This window comes from Varroa jacobsoni, unplaced genomic scaffold, assembly GCF_002532875.2.
Source record: "Varroa jacobsoni isolate VJ856 unplaced genomic scaffold, vjacob_1.0 scaffold_759, whole genome shotgun sequence".
Taxonomy (NCBI): domain Eukaryota; kingdom Metazoa; phylum Arthropoda; class Arachnida; order Mesostigmata; family Varroidae; genus Varroa; species Varroa jacobsoni.
The window spans coordinates 752,132-768,520 of NW_019213661.1; the positions used below are offsets into that span (position 1 = coordinate 752,132).

The 16,389-nt window shown below is 37.7% G+C and overlaps 1 long non-coding RNA gene across 2 annotated transcripts in view; it reads left to right on the forward strand.

The window, feature by feature from the left end:
* Window positions 1-15,009, forward strand: part of LOC111263361 (uncharacterized) — a 36,184-nt gene extending 21,175 nt beyond the window's left edge. Inside the window, exons 2-4 of one of the 2 annotated variants that reach the window (XR_002682178.2) lie at window positions 1,075-1,817; window positions 12,900-12,983; window positions 14,532-15,009. This is a non-coding gene — a long non-coding RNA (uncharacterized LOC111263361). Of the gene's footprint in view, window positions 1-1,074; window positions 1,818-12,899; window positions 13,930-14,531 lie in introns of those variants that run through there. The other variant, XR_002682177.2, reaches the window with a different exon arrangement.
* Window positions 15,010-16,389: the final 1,380 nt, after the last annotated feature.

Here is a 16,389-nt window from a genome sequence, read left to right on the forward strand (position 1 = left end):
CCGGATAGACAATCATCGCTTATACCTGATTCCAGTAGATAAAATATGTAACAAGATATGCTGCTTAGTCAAATATATCATGTGATATATATGGTTGGCGAGGCTTGAACCCGTAGGCCTTCGCTTTCTTACCCATAGGTTTAGCCGCTCAAGCCATTAAAGTTTATAAATAGCCTTTAGATAAAGTCTAGTCGTTTATAACTCCTTTTAATTTATAATTCTGTTTGTCTACAATCGGACCACTGTTTTTTTGACCATAGAAAATAGTTAATCAATTCAAATTACTGTAAACGAGCTAATGCTAGTTTTCTAAACCTGTTTCTAAACCTAAATAATTTTGGCATGACTAAATTTAGGTTTCCTAAATATATGGTGATCTAATAATGAAGGCAACCATTTGTTATGATTTATTCTATAGAGTATGTGATTGTTCGGGCATAAATTTCTTCTAGCTTTCTTCCCTTTGCGGCACTGCTCTCTGTATTTGTGTAAATAAAAAAGGCAGATTCCTGGTACTGAATTCTAGAATTCTAGAAAACGGCGAAATTTCTTTGCCAAGCGCATTCAGTAAATTTTTATATCTAGATGTCTGCATAAGCATGTATTAGTAAACATTTTTAATATTTCGTACCAGCGGTTCTAAGCCTTTGGTAGCTCAGTATTCCAAAGCCTTTTCCCGTAGTGGATTCATAAACCGAAAATAACACTCAGTTAATCCAAATGGTTTTCGAAGCTAACTTTTTCTAAAGGTTTCAGCTGTCACATAATTTTTATTTCAGATTTTATTTATGAAGTGGTAATAGACGTTCTTATTTCGCACGATTTCAGTTCTTCTAAATGACTAAATGTTTCTTGTTCTTTTTGTTTGTACGAGTTTGTTAGTACGTTGGATAATAAAATATACTTTTAAAATCTATTTTATTACGACGAATATTTACCTATATGTAAATTTGTCTTTCTGATATCAATGATTAGAATAGAATATTAGCTCAAGAATCATATATTTGAACTCAGCCTTAACTGGGTAAAACTATACATACAAACATATTCTTACGAAATGACATTATGTTACAGGTTCCTTTGGAATTGGATCGGACGGGCTATTTGTTGCTAGTTAACACGGTTGTTGTGGTCATCCTATGGCTGCATTACAGTATCCGTCACGCATTTACTCTCACAGCAACGTTTCGTGTATTTCTAGAGAAGAGCGCTTGGGTCTGAAAGCGAGTAACTGCAAGTGGACACTAGAGATGTCGAGGATGGCTAGTGGAGGGTGGAAAGCACGATGGCGTCTATAGAGAAGTTGCACGATGGAACGGATACAACCGGCGATGGACGGCCGCATGGGTGTCCGGCTGTGAGACGCCCGGTAGTTCCGACCTGACAGCGATGGTGGCTTGTTTATCCAAGATGCATGTCCTGCGGCTAGGCAAGCTTATACAGCCTGCTCGGCAGACCAGTTTCTGCAGGCCATAGAACTGTTGACCAGCTCTGCCGCTCCGGCCGTGAGAAACAGCCTGCTGTTCGCTCCCTCGGGCGCAACGATCCTGAACTCCCAACTGTGCCCCCCTTCGCCCCCTCATCCAGCTATGGTCGGCCGATCAGCCGGTGCTCTCCGCTCCCACTTAACAGAAGCACCCGAAGGAGAAGTTACAGTACACACAGTTGGCGTGCCGACAATGCTCACAGATTCCTGAAATGTTCTTTACTGCAAGCATATTAGATTGAATGTATCTCCACGCTTTCTTCTGCTGGCCCATTGTCTATGATCAATTCGTCGGACTATTTCTTTTTTGGATGCTTGCTTTTCTAGCGGGGTGAGTTTGCCTTTTCATTGTCTTCCGAATATACTCTACCTTATTTAATTCTTGATGAGTTTTTGCTTATAAATTAGCACATGCGGTGTGCATTTATGCTTTAGTATCGACATATACTTTAAATATATACATTTACTTTCAATCGTAAAGCACTTAAATATATAGATATATTGCGTAATATGACAAACATATCATTGATAGGCGCACTAAAGGCCATGAAGAATCACGGATTTTAAACGTCATGTGCTCTCTAGAAATAATATGTCGAAATTAAATCCTACTATAACGAAAATGAGAGCTTCCATAAAGCTATCCCCATTCAAATGGTTCCTTTTTGGCTCCATTTTTGTTGGCTATCTCTTAAAAACAATTTCGATGTAGGAAGATTCAAAAGCACAAAGTGCTTATTGCCCGTTCTTCTTCTGCTTACCTCGAGTTCAAAAAATGTTAGATTAATTTTTATTGATCTTTGTAAAAAGGTATGTCTCTATAAACACATACTGTTATCACATCTCATCGCATGCTTGCTAAGATCTTTTAATTCTCTTTGGTAATGTCCTCCAGACGCACAAATTAAAATATCGTAATTGGGTATAGCTGACAATAAATTAAAAAATATATAAATGTTGCAACTTTGTATTTCTCACGCTACGTATCAGTATTTTTAGAATCAATGCTTGTTTACTACAGAGTAGCCATATCATATAAAGCACACAGCTTGCCCTAGCATTAAACACCGCAGTTGTTGATTTTTCAATTCAATCGGCTTGAAACGAAGATCCACTTGGCTTGCAGTAGAACTTTCATATTCTTTGTAAAGCAAAAAAATTGCGTCCGTAGCCTTGAATTTACACTACGTTTGTATTTATTATATCAGGCATAAAGGTCTGTGGAATAGAGTGATTTATCGATAAATGCGATCCACCAACCGTATGTAAAATATATATACCGTAATAGGTTATAGAGCAGCCCACGAGATAAATCCCAAGACCGTTGGCGCTTTTAAAAGAACAGAAAAAGATAGTGAAATGTCTCGGTGAATTAAGCGATGCAGTTTCGGATCGGTTAAGTTAACTCAGTTATATAGGACTAACCAACCCCAATTATAAACGAAAATAATTTAAATATTATTTTCCGCATTTGATACTTAGCTATACCCGATACATATTCCATAAAATGTTGCCACGATATTTATCTTTCAGTCATTGTTTTCAACATTAAGGAAACGCTATTGTTATAACCATTGTTGTACCCCCTTATTCACAACTATCCTCCTATAAACGACAGTTGTATTAAGTGACTGCAGTCACTTAGTGGGATATTACTACCTCAGAACATTTCTTCTCTAGTTAGAAGTCATTTAAATTTTTGAGTATCGCGTCATTTTCTTTGCCACTAGCTCTCCATGTCAAATATGCCTCTTTATTTTTAATCAGCAAACACTTAGACTGTCGACGGCTTTCTTGCGGCAGGCCCATATTTTTCGGTAAAATGCTTTAACCAACGATTATATCATCCCGTTGCCCGTTAGTGAATCACAGGGTCTTTCCGCGTGACTACTTATTCTCATTGCGGCTGCCACTTGTTATTTTCACCCGAGCCTTGACTCCCTACAACCATTTTCACATCTAAGTTTTATAGCCTTTACCCCAGCGGTCTCTTTCTTTACAATGCATTACTGTGAAATCCCTCGAACAGGCCGCCCCTAATCACTCATTACTATTCATAAGGACAGCCTTTTCTAATCGTTCAGGAACTAAAACAGCTCAGTGATGCACGCACTCATTAAGAATTAAATATCTTTCCTGTATAATACGACAACTTCGTTGTAATCCAATATATTTTTGTTCCATACGTGTCAGGGAAGCTCCGTCAATTAAACGTATTTATACTGCTGCCGTCCATCTGCTTCGACACCGTATTCTCTGACTAAACCACACATTTCGCCTAGGCCATACTCCTCCCTGATTTACGACTAAGACCTACCGCTTTGACTGCGCTCAAAGCTTCTGATATGCTCCAGTATCCACCTTTGGTAGCCACTGGAACATAGCGAACAATACAACTCGCGCGCTCCGAAAAATAGCACGTCGCCGGTCGGCATACGTTTTGTTTATGCTAAGGATTGCGAATACCAAAACGTCGACTGATTTCGGCGCACTGCCATAATTCCACATTCTCGCCATGATGCAAAGCATACTGCTTCTTTTTGGTCCCTGGCTGCATCTATCATACACTACTGACTATAAATGATTCACACGAGTGTTATATGCCGTTGTTCGAACTGTTAGATAATGATTGTATTCGTCATGCAAAAGGTACGGCCAAGCAATGAGCTTTATTAATGTGTTCGTCAAAAAACATGTTGAAATAATTGTTGCCCTTTTATAGTATTTAGTAACAATCCTTACTCTTTGTTGCCCTTATAATATATAGTTTTCACTCTGGCTCAAATTAAGGCTTGCTTCGTAAAATGAAGATCCAAAGAATACCTAGAAAGTATCAAGAAGTAAGGTTTTTCTAAACAGCAATTCTTGAAGACCGGGATTGATAAAGAGAGAAGCGAAGCTTTACGTTTTCACGAATTCCCAAGTCCCTAAACTCGAGAAGTGAAATTGTTTAAACTTCGATTACGTTAATTACGGAGCGTTGCAATACATGAATCAGTCTACTCTGAATCGACCATAAGTAGCCTTCAACAATCTTTAGCTTTAATGACGGTTTCTTTTAGAATTCTTATATCCACAATCTGGAATGTAAGTCGCAATTAAAACGAATTTATATAAGAAGACTCATTTATTTATATTAAAAAATAAAATGTCTAGGTGGGTTCTAGTCATTGTTTTAAGATACCTTTTTTTCGTACTGTAAACCATATATGAGTTCAGAAATACCAGACTGCATATCCATGCGGTTGTTGATTTATTATTTTTCAGAACTGCGCCTTGGAGATTCGTTTAGGAAGTGTAACATTAGGATAATTATACTTGTATGTAAGCCTTCAGTGACTTAACTAATTGAAGTAAAGCAATTAAGCTGAAAAGCCAACTGCAAAGAGTACAGGTTAAGGTAAAATTTTTATTGAGTTACTTTTACTCTAGTTTTTTAAAAGGTTTTAAAAAAAAGCGTTTCCCATAGCTGACTTTTAGCTATTCCCTAAACGGCAGGCGTTTGTATTGTTGTTTTGTCATTGATTCAAGGGAATATCAGGGTAGGCAACTTAGTACAAGCAATTTGGAAGGTAAATAACTACATCTGAGTGAACGGCCTCAGATTCTAAAGAATACAAGTGTACTTTGAACCCAATGTGTAGCGAAACGTCACACTATAACAAAATACCGCCATTTTGAAATATGAGATGAACGTTTGCTACATCTCACGTTAAACTACCTTATATACTTGATGTGTATATATTTTTCAAAATGTTATAACATAAAGTATTTTCAAAATAAAGAATGTCTTATTAATGAACGGTTTTTTAGAAAGCTACAGTTCAAACTAATTGTCGGAGACTTGCTTCCTATGGCTCGATTATCAAATGCAAATTGTTCTTGTGTAAGCCTGGCGAATAAGATATGACATTCAAGCGGTAGATATAATGTATTACGCCAAGTAAATAAAAAGAAAAGCAATTTTCCAATAAAAGGTTGTTTGGTGTTGCCGTTTTGCGATTCGTGATGCATTTTTATAATCACCTTCATTATGCGTCTTGTCCACTTCGCTAGCCTTTAAATGGATGCGATGCGTCAGCCAACCCGAAAGGCTGCAAAGAATTGAGATTCTGATGATGCTGCTTTGAGTAGGTTGGTGTTTGTAGATAATTTAGACAAGCAGCAACCTGAGACTAATCCTTGCCCCCGGCACCTCTGCTAATATAGCTTCGGAAGGTACAAGCAAGGCCAGAGTGGGCCGGGCACAGCCTGATGAAAACTTACCCATATCTATGGCCGCGAGGTAGCTTTGGGGACAATGTCTCAGAGGCAGCGACAGGCGTCGAAGTACCTGAGTCATTGAGTAGAGCGCTTAAAAGTTTCTCTAGTACCGAGGCTGCATTAAGTTTACGTAAGTCGGTTGGAATAAATGACTAGTTATTAATATTAAAGACCTTTTCTCTTATAGCTCACCGTTCATTAATGAAACATAGCTAACAGAAGTATACCTAATATGTTTACGATTCTACAGTAATTTGTTTCATATATTTAGCCAAGCGTGTGATTTTTTTCTCTACTGTGTTATTCCTAAACCCATAACGACGTTTAGCTTAATAAAATTACAATTCATTCCTCCCGGGCTAAAAACCAACTTAAGTTAACCTAAAAAGCAATCAGGAATCCCTTACTTCACGTGACCTTCTCTCAATGTAATCTATCTCTACATATGTTCTCCACTCGAATCATATACATTAGGCACGCTGTACAGGCTTTCTTTACATCTTTAGGCACACCCGCTTAGGAAGAAATAGGATATTTAATTTATGCTCAACTAATTAAGAGCACATTAAAAAATCGATCATTTAGGATTTGGTCATCTCCTTTGTTACTGTTTACACCTGACCTTCATGTTTATTAGAGCTTTATAGAGAGTTAGCAAATCGTTATGTTACCTACCGTACTATTTGCGTCTCATTTGCTGCACTCTTTCTGGTCGCAATTGATGACGCTAATATACTACTATACGACGTACGTTATGCGATCTTTTTGATTATCTGGCTAATTTCATACCTAAGAAACACGGGTCCAATTACGGGAACATTAGCAATAAGTGCAAGGCTGTAAATAGTGACGATGAGGACACCAAAGATGTTTTATCCATTCAGCGATCAGAGGGGTAGAGACAACATCGGAGCAGGAACCCGAACCCCCCGGAAGAGTGCCAGGACAAGACAAGAAGGCATGCAGTATAGGAGATGCTTTAGAGAAGCTTAGAGCACTTATTCGCCCCCTGTCTGGGCTACGAAAGCTGTCTCGCTAGTACAGCTAAATACTCTTGTTTAACCAACTGGATTTTGTTATTCTCTTCTCCCGATCCCTATTTTGTTCCCGCTGGGCTCTTCGGTTTATTTCCATCGCCAGCGTGAACTCCTCGTCTTCGTCGTCATCCCTACGGCATGAAACCCTCACCCAACTGCCTTTTCGTCCCTCGAAATAATGATAGCGTCTTCGCTCTTCATCTCCTCTGCAGCAATTACTGCGTACCGTCAGCTAGCCGAGTAAATAGCGTCCGATTGAGGACACACTGACGACTGAAAGAGAACGAACACTAACGAGAGACGTTACTTGTTCCCCCAGGTTTTACCACTGGCAACCTCTGCCCATTTAGCCCAGCCCCACTGGGTATTCTTACCGGCCTAGACTATCTTGCCGAATACTCCTGGTTCTATATAAAAGTGAATTCCTCACACAAGACCGTTGAGTAGTCGTTGGTTTGCGTCCCGGAACTTCGGACACGCAGCTTTAGAAAGTGAAAGCCCAATTGAAAACTCAAAAATAAACACGCCCTCGGCTGTGAGTATCTGCTTGGATAATGTCCGCCCGTAAATTCTTGTTCCTGATCACGTTGGTACAGCAAACACATGCGTACGACATAGATATAATTTCTGAGAAATCAATGAATCCTGCTTATGAAAATCAGCTATTCCATTTTGCTTAAATCTGAATGTGCTTGAACAGACAGTAAACTGCTTTCGAGGATGGTGTTTTATTAATAATACTTACTATTTATGTTAGATACCTTAATCCAAAAAGACAAATTAGAACTGTATAGGACTACACTTGATAAGTGCCACTTCATACGATCGGTGAGAATAACCGTCACCGCAGAAATAAAATATTGCAAACCTATGTATTAGATCATTCACTGCTTCTTTAGAGATGAACAGAAAATGCTATTATTGCCTACAAAAACTCTTGATATACAATTTTACATTATAGCCTCTTAGCACCTGAACGGAATATATACTTGTTGATATTGCTAAAATAAAAAGTTGCATCTTTAGACTTATAATCCGTATTGTAGCTTATATCACTTCGATGGTATTTTTGAGTTGTTTCCAAAAAATATGGTACAATATAAAATTCTTAATTTTCACTTTAGTCACTGAGCTTATGCTAATATCTCTGTTGTTCGAATTTCTTAATTTATTCTTCGTGAGAATGGGGGTAACTGCGCGGATTCGTTGTCGTCTTAAGATTAGCTTTTATATAGTCGAACCTTTTTTCATACAAAGAAAAGATCAAACGAAGCGTAAAGCAGCATAGTAATCGCTCGTTGTCCCTACATCTAAATAAATTTTTTGAGCTTTTACGTCCGATACATTTGTAGCAAAATAGTTGATCTAAAGTTTATGGCGCACCTGTAGGAGGTAGTGAACAAATATTACCAATATTAATCTTAGTGGGCGTTCTTTCGTCGCTTACAATTGTGCTCAAGTCCTCAATGTTGTGTAGGTCTGGTAGAAGCAAGTTCAGCTTTGATGAGGTGATACAAAGCTACACAAAACGATTTCTCCTCAAACCGGTTAAAGTTTCGGTCGGAACTCAAAACACAAGTCAGGTTATTTTCAGAATAATTAGTTGCAGTAAAATACGCCGTCCTTAGGTTTTGCGAAGATAATGCTCATGAATTTAGCCCGGGACTTTTACGGCTAGCCTTGATTTGTTATCCTGGGCAAAAATATTTCATAGATCTTGAGTCCACCTTATATGATTATATTATATCATCTTATAGCCGTTTTGGTCGTTCTGGACCTGGTACACCTTAGACTTTGGTACAGTCATGTAAAACTGCTAACTATAAAAAAGCACCCTTTAAATTTCGAGCTGCTCAGCTTGTATTTTCGCGTAGTGCAGCGTTTCTAATCAAAATTTTTGTTGAAGAACGGATCTCAGTGGTCCACTGTTACAATTTGTCATAACATGTCTACAGTCTAAACTCGAACAAACACGAAATATACTTAGCTGTTTACTTGTATCCTCAAGAGTTGCCTCTTTCAGCGGTGAGGCTAGATACCGTTCTAAACGCTTATTGAACACCCAAATGTTTACCTATGTTAGTCTTAACGATCCTATATTCTGTATTAACAGCGGTTCGAGACAATGTAGTAGTTTTTTGACAAAACGTAAATAAAGACTCACTCTTTTCTCAGTAGATTAGGCGTCTATGCCATGATATAAGTTAATGCGGCACCTGTCAGCATCCTTAAAGAAATATGAATATAGTAATTATATCTTTAGATTAATAAAAAATCGTTAAGTCTGTGCCCTTCAATGTTTGTATTGTTCTTATTACACGCATAGGCATGTACTTGAGGTCTACTATAATAAACTAAAGCTGGTTTTCTTGTTATTTGAAAGAAAGTAAGTTTGGAGGAAATTAAATATCTGCGGAAGCCGGCAGATGAAATTGTTATTATGTGATGACATCAAAAGAAATGTCAAAATGATCATACATTCTTGCAAACGCCAACAATGATATTAGAAATCTAAGGAACGTAAATAAAGTACAGATGTATAGATTTAAGAATTGTATTTTCCTCACTCACAGTCTTAAGCTCAAACACTTATTCCTCTCCCAATTAAACTTCGTCGAGATCATACATTGCTAGAGAATACTGTACTGCTTACCACTTTAACTTTATTAATTATACTAGACACGTCAATCTGTCAATTTGTCATGCGTCAAGTAACGCATCGATCTTCCATCATAGAGTACCATCGGAACAAAGCAGTAGTGCATTAGCTGGCAAAAAATCACGGTCACGTGGCAGTCAAAAGATTAATAAAGCCTATATATCACTACAATCTTAAGAAACCTGTATACATATCCCACTCAACAAAGCAACGCAGAACGTAATGCGCCAAGGGACGCATACCTAAACGACGTTGGGATTATTCCCAAGGGCATCGCTTGAAAATGTTATCACAAACTTAGCCTTGCTCTGCTTACTCCATAGGGCCTTCACGACCTCAAAAATGGAGGGCGATGGTTATTAATAAGTAAAGGAAGCATTCGTCACCAGAAAACTGTTACCCTGTGAGCTAGAACTGCCTATACGAAGTCATAAAGAAAAGGTAATGGTATCAGCCTGATGAACTACTAAGTTCTACATAGGTGCGTAACCTTTAGAAGTTTGTCGCTACAATTTGACTTGCCAAGCTCGATTCGATTATTTTGATTATTACACTATAACATTTTTAGAGTATAACAATAAACCTAATAGTGAAGTGATCATCAAACTTATTACATCTGTAGTAGTTTCGTAGTTAAGGTCAGTGAGTTTATTCTAGATGATACGAGAATGTCTCACACATCTGTAAACGGCATCCTGTATAAAATTTTCGTTAAAATATATACTTACCATTAAGACTGAGTAAATGACGCTTCTACTCAGCGTTTGATTAGTCGAACGGAAGTATTTCTTTAGAAATACAGTGTTCTCAAAAACCTCACCTGAGGGCACCTGGGACAACAAGCTGTTACCGAAGGGCTTCCGGGGAAAATCTGGGAATTTAATTGACAAATAAGATATCTTCGCTACATTGCTCATACAGTCTAGGATCCGGGCGTGTAAATTGATGTTTTTGGTGCTTTCAGTTTAAACCGGAAGAAATATTTTGCTTTTATATGGCTATTACGTTCTTACGGACAAATTGGTGATACTTTCATTTTTTATTACCTATGAACAAGGCAAATCCAGCGTATGCCATATTATCGCCTTAGCAATAATAATAATATTGTATTGTTTTGTAATGTTTAACTGTTGCTTCATGCACATATACTGTATCAACTAATTTTCGTTTAAACTATTCTCTAAACTGAATCCTATAGCCACTACAATCCATTTTATACGCCTAATCGGCATCAAATCAACCGATTGTTTGTCTTAAATTTGTTGAAATGTTGCCTCAAATACATAACGGGCTTTTCCGCAAATAAAACGTTTATCTATTTTTTGTTTACTAAACGGCCTCACTACATTTGGTAATGAGTGCTTTGAGCGTTGTTTAATTATTTATGGGCATTCACTCGAAAGTCTGGTCTTATCAAAAAACATAGCTTAATCATATGCCAAAATGGGTAAATCTTCAAATATTGGCTATTTTGGACCTCTGTTGGACCTTATCAAACCATTTTAACAATAATCAGCCACACGGACAAATATAGCCACCTTAATTACCTTAACAACTTACCTTAACAAATAACGATACCTCAAAATACAGTTATCCTAATGACGATACATATTCAAATCGATATGGCCTTAAAGCCTGTATATTTGAATACAGTTCACTTAAGTTGAGTTAAAAAATTAAAGCTTGTTTGGGTGATACAGAATCTTTTAGCTTAAAACCAACGCAAATTACTGTTAAGATAATAATCGGGTAACAACTTCAGACATTCAAAAGACAAAGCATCAGGTATTTTTTATGTCTTTCCCACGTAAAATCCGCATTCAACATCTACTGTCATTCTGTTTGCGATATAACGATGTGTGCCTTGTCTATATTCCCTGGAACATAATTTATATATATCGCAGTTCTTGCAAAATCTGATGTTGCAATGGGACAGCCTGATAGGGCTGCTACAAGAGTTTTTCTAGATTGAGTTTCAAAAAGCAGTGAGAACTAAGCCAGCAAATTACTAACAGGTAAAAGCTAACCGTGGAGGGCTGTGCTGACAGGTAGAGTATAAAATCTTCTTTGTGTGCAGGCTTTAACGTATTTAAATTATAATTTCATGAAGTGTAATATGTCGATGAAGCGGTAATGCCAATTTAATGGTGTGGTTTTGTTATTATAAAGTAATAAATTTATAATGTTAGGATCATCACAGTTTAACAGATAATTTGATAAATTATCTAATCCGTAAATACACTGTATGACTACAGATTTGAAGACTTAGTTATCAGAGGGAAAAGGCGACGCTGTACTCGTGGCCTGTTCTCTAGTATTTCTGGCTGGAGCTGCTTACAGCAGAGTTATTCTGAAGGAACAGGGCTATATAGGACGTGTATAAATAAGGGTGACACAGTTATGAGATTAAGAATTGAATTTCCCATAGGATCCGCGCGCCTTAAGCAAAATTAAAATCGGTTGGATCTTCAAATCAATTTAGTGGAGAACCATGTTGGTCGAAGCATTTCCGCATTTTGAGTTGTTGTTAACCGATTACTCCAATGAGGTGGAATGATGCTCAACCTTAATCAACAAAAAGAACTTGGCGTTTTGGTACGTGCAAATCGGGTAGAGGAAAATCGGCTAGTGCGTGATCACAAGGAAAGTCATAAAATCAATCTCCTCCGATTAAGAATTGTACGCAAAATAACAGATTGCAGCTCAAGGTTCAGCAAATGGTGCACGGGGTGCTTGGGAAAACTGTAATAAAACGGGAAGCTGTTTACCTCTACTGTTATATTCGCTGACGTATTTTATGTATAAAAAAATAACTTTTTTGTTTTCACAGGTTGTGTAGTATTGACATATGTTATAAGCTCTGAAGTTTAATACCGTGACATCTTGAAATTTAGCTCATATAAATTAGGCTTTGTTGACCCAAGTTGGTACCAGCATCAACTTGTTAGAAATAATCATTAGCAAAATAAAGTTAACCAATCTCATGTACAAATGTGTTTACAAGACATTTACACAGCGCGAATAATTAGGTTCCGGACAAAAACTCTAGTCATCCATGGTCTACTGTGAAGTGAAGATATAAAACATAAAGATTGCGTTTAACACTTCCTTATAGTTCTAAAGGTGTAAATATAGTAATATATACACAGAATACTAAAAAAGCTATTATAGAAAATAAATTGAAGTTTAAAATTAACCAAAAAAATATGAACGAGTTAACAAGTTTGTTATATTAGATGCTAGAACGGTAATGTCAGTTTTTGTTACTTCCTCTTTTCTATTTGTTATTTATATATACCACTCAAAAGGGCTCTTTCCTTTTTTGTAGTCCGTTATAAACCTATCTGTTATCTGGTGAAAGAAACTTTACCTTGAATTCGGTTTCCAAGAATAGATGTCCTTGGTGAAAAAAAATGCATCTTCAACAACTACTTTGTTTCATCGTTTGCCGTAGTTAAAAGGTTACCGAGCAGCCCAGAATGTCCGTGACGCGGAAAGCGAAAACTCTGCAACTAAGAGGACTGCTAAAGATAGTTTGGTGAGTTCAAAGGTAGTATATTAAACTTGGGAAGTGTATTTCACTATAAGTCGCAAATTGGCCGAAAGAATGTATGCTACGTTAATACAACTGTCGCCAGCTAGCTTCATTTGATAGGCTGTAGTCAAACATTAAAAATCTGAATGCTCGATGTACTTAGTGAAATACACAAGGAAAGACAACATTTCATTGTTTCTCATCCGAAACCAAACACTACACAGCTAGAATGACAAAGTCCTACATAGAATTATTGTAAGTGACGAAAAGTGGTGACTTTATATCGATTCGAAGCGTAGAAAAAGACGGATAACTTTGGATTAGAGGCCTAAGCTCAGAAGATCAGGTATGCATCCATAAAGAACATCGTCTATGTTTTGTGGCACTACAAGTGCTTTACACTGGGAAAAATAAAATAGTAAACAATGGTTTGTATTTGGACTAGTTGTATCAAATAAATGAAACTAGAGAAATAATGATAAAAAAAGAAAAGGATCTATGGATAAGGCACGGTGATCCTTCTTCAAAACAATGCTAAACCGCACACATTTGAGGTAATAAGAATTTGAGTAGGAGGTTCTCTTGTACTTACCATTCTTTAGATTTTATGCTGATAAACTGCTATCTTTTTCAGTCACTAGCTTATATTCGTAGTAGGATATTTGTCAAAGAACAGTGTTTCAAAATCTACCGGACAGGTTTCTTAATACCAGGTTCAAATATTTCTAGCGAAACGGAATTAACTGATTGAAAACTGAATTAGAAATTGTCACATAGTAACGGTAAATACATAATAAATTAGCTTGTTACTGGTATTTAAGTAACACGCTGTGTTTCGTGTTAGGTTTAAAATGGCCATTACTTTCTGACCGGCCATGTATACATAACTTGGCCTATTCGTTCTTATTGCTTCAAACCTCTGTAAGTTCTCCTTACGCAGTTGTAGATGCTTCTGCTTTGTTGCGTTACCGAAGGCGACGTAGGGGTCGCCAAAACTGATTTACGAGAACCGTAGATGAGAAGAACGCTCGCCAAGCCGTGCGACAGGCTTTTACTTTACTAGGGCTTACTTTTTTCTAGCCGTTAACGTGGAATCTTTTCTCATGCTTCCGTTTGCGGCTCCAACTGCAGAGAAGCTTAAGCGGGTTCTTGTAGCTGGTTCGCTGTCTCCGACGCCGTATCCGGCTTTTCTCATATCGCTTCTATTTTTTTTTTCTTCTCGATGCATAGAGGGATCGGTGATGGAAACGGTTTGGCCGAGTTTACTTGTACCTGAGTCAATTATAAAAAGCACTCTCGAACAGCCTCCTGCTCCCGTCGGTGGTTTGAAGACTAAGACAAACGATCTTCTACGTGATTTCGTGGCCTATTTTGCCTCTTAGCCCCCCGAACCTATGGGTTTGCCCACCTGCAGCTAATCTTACCTAAAAACATTGGTGAATCTAAAGCCCTGCGTTTTACGAATGTTTGTTGTAGCATAAAATCATTATTTTAAAAAAAGCGTATATTTTTATCTATTAGTTTGCCCCTTAATCCCCTCCTTTTTTCAAGCTTTTTCAGTCGATCAGCTATATCTTCCCGTTGCCGTTTGCTCCTCATCTGCTTCTGTCAGGTCACGTCAAAAAAGCCTCAGGACAGCCGGCAGAAATCTTACCTATCTATGGTAGTGCCTGTCATGCCAGACCGCGTAGGGGCACAAATGCCTCATTACAAAATATCACTTAAGCCAAAATAAATTTGACAGCCGAACGACCCCCCTGTTTAGTCGAATTCGGGCCTCCTACTAAGGGCTTTCCGAAATGACTTGTCGAACGGTGAATGGCTCAGAATTAAAGATCTGGAAATACATTGACGAGCCATCTTGCATGTTATTCTAATGGTTAATAGGTAATAACAAATGCCACGAAGCAATAAATGTCTGTTACGAAGATTTCAGTTTCCCCTTAAAAGTAGTTACAGGACGAACAATTATTTTCATCTAATTTAGGGTCATAGGATGCCATTTTTATCACTGTACATACATGAATAAATATTTTGTCATTAAGCCAACGCACAAACCTTGCCTACTTGTTTCGTTATCTAAATTTTTGTAGAAATATAATCATGTCATTTAATCTCCAAACATGAAAGTAGATTCGGAATACAGTGAAATGTACTAGGTGATGTCGAAAACATTCTCAGGAGCAGAAAAAAGAGCGAAAATGTAGAGTATCGAATATTTAGAAAATTGCATAAGAGGTAATATCTGGACCGTCTTACTCAGCATCCCAAAACGTGTCTGACTGATGCCACCGTTCGTTTAACAAAGGAAGTTGATACACTTGCGTAGAAGAATATATTCTACAGATCAATATTTTATCCCATCCTTTGAAACGAATAAAAGTTTTTATTAGACAATTTCGTTTCATTCACCTTACAAGTATGCAGCGTTGCACTCAAATTCTAGCAATAAATTCATTTATTATGTATGCACCATTACTCTTTATGACCCCTTCTCATATGCTAATCAATTTATTCGTCCTTTCTCGACAGAAATTCTTAAGTTAGGTGTTAAAGATCTCGTACAGCAAGGTTTTGAGGCTTTCTTCATTCTCGAATGTACGGGTACTAGTTTCGTTTGCGAGTGACTGGAGAAGGTCTTAATCCGTCGAAGCGGGGTTTCCGTAGCACAGTGGACACAAAGATTCTCCCATATAGGCTCTTGCATGGCATCCTTCACAATCTGTGTTATGCATGGTCAGGCACTGCCGTGGAAAAGGATAACTTTTAACCATCTATCAAGTATTTTCTATAGGATTGCAATGCAGCTGGGCAATATACAAATCCTCGTTCGCTTTCTCCTCGAACATTTCTATGTGTATAAGACACTTTCGGCTTTACTAATGTAAATAATCGTGTCCTTTAGATGGGTTAACTATAGGCTTAGATGTACCTTCCGTGGTTACCGGCTCCTTCCGGCGCGGAGACACCATTTCTTGTCGCTGGTTATAATTCCATATAGAAACCTATCACTGTAACTGCGTGTTGGTCGATGCTAGGCTAGACGTAAAAAGCAGTGAAAAGGCATATTTCTTTGTAACGTACACTCAGCTCATAGAGCACCTAAGCTTCTAATATTTAAGTAAATCTCCTAGATTTGAGGTGCTTATTTATAGTCATAAGACTGCAGTTCATTTCTTTGCCAATTTACGAATCGTTCCTCCTCCTTCAAAGATGCCTTCAGTATGTCTTCATTGATCTCAAATGACCGATTGGTGTACATCCTCTGCTTCCAGGGCGCGAGTCTTGAACTTTGCAAATCAGCTTTAAGCAGTCCCTTCCGTTATAGAGTTGCCTCTGCGCATGGCATAAATGCTGCTTCAATAGCCATCTGACATCGAGAAAACACAGAACAGAGTACGTGTCGAAT